This window comes from Eutrigla gurnardus, assembly GCF_963514095.1.
Source record: "Eutrigla gurnardus genome assembly, chromosome: 18".
Classification (NCBI taxonomy): Eukaryota; Metazoa; Chordata; class Actinopteri; order Perciformes; family Triglidae; genus Eutrigla; species Eutrigla gurnardus.
Genome location: NC_139929.1, coordinates 24,323,174 through 24,327,900, shown reverse-complemented (window position 1 = coordinate 24,327,900; position 4,727 = coordinate 24,323,174). Strand labels below are relative to the sequence as shown.

The window sequence follows — 4,727 nt, the reverse complement described above, 5'->3', positions numbered from 1 at the left end:
CTACAAAATCCATAAAAACACCATTACTACTTGGTTGTCAGAATTTTTTCTTGAACTATGACAAGTGATGGCTAACATTACATTCATTAAACTTTGTATTTTCCTCCCTGGGTCAAAATTGACCAGGTCTGGTTTGACTGTTTGCAAAGCATAGAGTACAAATTATAAGCCAATTAAACTTCATTTGACCTGCTAGTTTTTTTCCTTCCTCCTTCTTTCCTTCGCCCAAAGTCAACAGTTAGGTTAAAGTCACTGCATCAAATGCATAGCAGCTAAGAAAACTAAGTAAAAGCTAACTTAATTACACACATTCCATTAACAATAACAATTAGACATATCAAACAGGCTCTCAACAATGGTGGGTCCAAAAATGAACCTGGACATCTGAGACAGATGGACTTAACTATACTGGCTAAATTAAGCCCCACTCAAAGTCCATCAAATTTTTGAGTAGAGTGGCCACATGGGGATTCACCGTTGTTGCCTTTTTGTGGACCAGCTTCCCCGTCTTCTTTGACACCACCTTCCCCTGGCTGGTCTTTCTTCCCCTCTCAGGATTAATCCCAATGAGGCGCCTAAAATGTAATAATAGAGAGTGTATGTGTATGTATGAATGTAAGTATATAAGATAAAGATCATATGCATTTAATATGGAACCCTATCACATTAATTTAATAAAAAATAAAAATATTTTTATGATAGTGACCCCTGTGTCTCATATGAGAGAATGATCTCATTTCGATAAACTATTTATGAGAAACAAAACATTCATGATTCAGGATTACAACAGATCAACTGTTGCCATTATTACAGCATCTATTCAACTTTGATTTGAGGGTGGCATTAGGAAACATTGTCATCTTTGGGAAAGTTTATCTTTGGCAAAGTTCAAGATATAGACTACTACATACTTTTTGAAGACTGTATTTCAGGCTCCTCAACCATGGGGTCTATTGTCAACTTAAGAAGAGCAGTTAGCGAAGGACACATTGCTCAATGAGAGCACCACAGAGAGTGACATGGCCAGTCTGAACAGCCACATTCCTTAATTAAGATGGGTGCCAAAAGGAAGCAGGCTATACTTTGATGAGCAGGAGATAGGTGCAACAACTGTAAAAGTTAATATACCAGCATGGCTTATAATAAATGACAATTCAATATTTCTGAACAGAGCTGGGAAGAGGGGAAGAAATTTACCTTTGAACAAACTCCAGTGTCCTTGGAGCTTCTTCTTGGTATTGCAGGTTGAACACATAGTACCTGGCGAAAACTGCAGCAAACCCTGTGATGAAGGTTTTTTGGATGCCTTCACAGATGACCTGGCTTTCGGTGCTGATCATCCAATGTCCCAATGTGACTCCATCACCAGCAACTGATGCAGACAACAGTTATGGAAAACAAATATGGGTATAAGGGCCTTATATGAGGATAAGAAGTTCACAGAAAAAGCCACCCCTTATAGATTGTTTTATTTTTTTAACAGTAATGTTTTGTGCAACTTGATGTGTTTGTGTGGCATTAAAGCTATTTTTTGTTGTTTAACTGGTGTTTTAGGTCAATCTCTTGGCTGTCCATCGTTCCCGATGACGACTCTTGCTCCAGGGATGGCATTGGGGGTGGGGGAGGGGTCAGCGACGTTGCCGCTGGTGCCACTTTTTGTGGGCGTAGAGCCCAATTTTTGAGCCGCACACTCGCCCGCAGATGGTGCATGGGAAGCCAGACACCAGGGGGATGCCAGCCTCCCGCCAGTGTCGCTGGGTGCGCCGCTCAGATATTCTGTCCTGGTTCCTGTTGTGTATTTGGTGAACTGCCGCGGCACAGGTTCCCTGCCAGGCAGATCTGTTTGTGGCCAGGGGTTCCAGTTGTGTGAGGGGGATGTTCGCTCGCTTGAGGAGGTCCCTTGTGTAGTCTGTGAAGCGCCGCTTCTGCCCTCCAGCGGAGCGCTTTGCGCCCAGTAGCTCGCTGTAGAGGACTTGGCGGGGCAGGCGGTGTTCAGGCATTCTTATTGTGTGCCCGATCCAGCGCAGGTGTTTTAGGTCAATACACACACACACACACACACACACACACACATTGAACTGTAGTGCTAAGAGGAAAGCTGGTCAGAAATGTGTTCAATGTATTCATTGCAATGTCTGTGTATTTTGCAGAATAACACACTAAAGACAGAACATAAAAAGTTACACTGAGTCTCTGTTCAAGTGTGCAACACCTATCCACACATTTTCTACTGTATTTATATCAAGTATCATAAATTATCTTATTGCAAATCATTAGTTTCCACAACTTGAGATAGCAAAAAGAATGATGAGAGAACTAAATCAATGACAGACCACGATAAAATTTAAGTTTAGGATATACTCCATACTCTATGCTTCATGTCATGCTTTTATGACACTTACCCAGTAGAATCAGTCATGGACTGGTTGGGAGCGTCAGGGTGCGCTCAACATCGGCTGCTGTGGCAGACATCTGTAGAACATGGACAACAGTATCAAAATATTAAGAATGGAATTGCATGTACAGTCATTCGAAAAAGCGCTTGTGCATTCAGGGAAACCACACTTGAAAGATGCATTATGCAGACAACTATGAGCTCGCATGTGCCTGACGTGCAAATGTATTCCTGCAGGTTTTACCACATATGTTGCAAGTTATCATGTTTTCACTACAAGCCTTCACAGCAAAAAAATCTTTAAAATACTCTCTCAAGAAAAAAAATCATTACATCAACAACTGGTCAGCTAACTTTTACATTAGTGCATATTTGAAGCTACTTTTTAACTTTTTGCATCAACCTGCATAACAAGCTTCTCCCTATAAACTCCCATAAACCGTTTTACTTGAAAAAGTAAAACAACAAATGGTAAAATAAAACCTTGTAGCCCACCTTAATTATATCTGAAAACAAATCAAATGCCCAAGCCAATTTATGCTAATTTAAGTAGTGTGCTTCAACAGAAAGCTAATCTTTTGTCCACATAGTTGCTAAATGAGAGTAACGTATGCTAGCGTGCGGCTTGTACTTTTGACTCAATCTTTTCGGCAAAAAACTGTCAATAAAATGTTAATCCAACACAAAATCACATCAGCATTATGCTGACTTTTGCAAGATTATATTTACCTTCTTAAGAAAGCAGGATGGGACAGGATGGATTAGGGTGCGCTGCGCAGTTGACGAGAGAGCGGTGAGGAAAGCAGCAGGTGATGTCTCAAGTGCTCCATCCAGTTTGGTCCTTTCAGCAGTCCGGATGAAAACTAATTCTTCATCTTCTTTTTATTGTGTCCTCAATCTCAAATAAAAACACTGATGTGTAGGCCTAGTTTTAATTTCACAGATTTTTTTATTTTGCTCAGATGAACTATTAAACGGACCGAAAATCAAGTCTGATCTAAAGTTAACGGAAAAAGAAAAAAAAATACTATATTATACCGTAAAATTATAGGTAGCTTGCTGTAAATAATAAAAAAATACTGCTTTTTACCGTAAGATTTTACAGGAGCTTGCTATTAATATTTTGTTCCTCAAAGACATGAGAATTTACAGTATTCAACTGTATTAATGGAAAAATGCAAAACATCCAGTATTTTTACAGCAATTTGTTACAGTGTATCGTGAAATCATGACTAACCGTAATATATCCAAAACTATAAAGATACAAAGAGGATGTAGACAAGGGATCCCCTATCCCCCCTGCTGTTCTTTATGGCTATAGAACCACTGGCAATAGCAGTAAGAACACACCAAAATATAACAGGCATATCAATTGGACAACAAGAACATCGTCTAGCTCTATTTGCGGATTACGTAATAATATTTCTTAAAAAGATGGACAAAACCATTCCTGAATTATTAGAACTTCTTGATGTATTTGGAAAAATCTCAGGATATAAATTAAACAAATCAAAATCATCGATAATGTTCTTAAATCAATTGGAAAGTGTCACGGCCGGCTCAAAAACCATGACAAATAATAGGAGAGGACGCAAGAAGTTAAAGCAAGTAAATTATAATTTATTGAAACTAACTCAAAAACCAACATATCAATGTCAAAACAAAACAAGGAGCATGGAGAGTGGAGAGCAGGATTTCTCCCTTGTCCTCCCTCTCTCTCGCCGATCCTAGTGAGGTGTGCTCTTATAGTACTGGGAACACCGTTCAGGTGTTCCCAGCAACTAACGACGCCCGAACCCCTCCTGCTGGGCATCTGCAACACAACAGTACAAGCAAACAGTACCACAGCACCAGAGGCATGGCCGTCACACCTCCCCCCATTAAAACAGGGTACCATCTGGGACCACGACAATCCACTCAAATAAACAAACCAAAGTATACAACCTGCATGCAGCACTCCCCATCAACCTCAGCACCAGGATCCTGTAATTACACTGCATAAGGGAGGAGAGACACAACAGAGGCTGTTTTACATCACAGGGGCACGTTACAGCGCGTCCGCCACCAGGTTATCCAACCCCTTAATATGATGTATGTCCAAACAATACGACTGTATTAGTCGACCACCTGATTAACCTCTGATTCGGACACTTCAGAGAATTAAAAAAATCAATGGATTATGGTCGGTAAAGACAACGACTGGTATTCCTGAGCCAACATACACTTCAACGTTTCCTTTTCGATAACAGAGTAATTCAGCTGGCGCTTGTTAAATTTTTTAGAAAAGAAACTTACAGGCCTGTCCATAGCCTGACCATCAGACTGCATCAGT

At 40.3% G+C, this 4,727-nt stretch overlaps 1 long non-coding RNA gene across 1 annotated transcript; it reads right to left on the bottom strand.

Annotated features, from left to right (window-relative positions):
* Window positions 1-202: 202 nt before the first annotated feature.
* LOC311028615 lies at window positions 203-2,350 on the bottom strand. The gene is made up of 3 exons (XR_014598743.1): window positions 2,063-2,350; window positions 1,198-1,560; window positions 203-575 (listed from the first exon to the last, which is right to left on the bottom strand). It is a non-coding gene; the product is annotated as an uncharacterized lncRNA (long non-coding RNA).
* Between the last annotated feature and the right edge of the window lie 2,377 nt (window positions 2,351-4,727).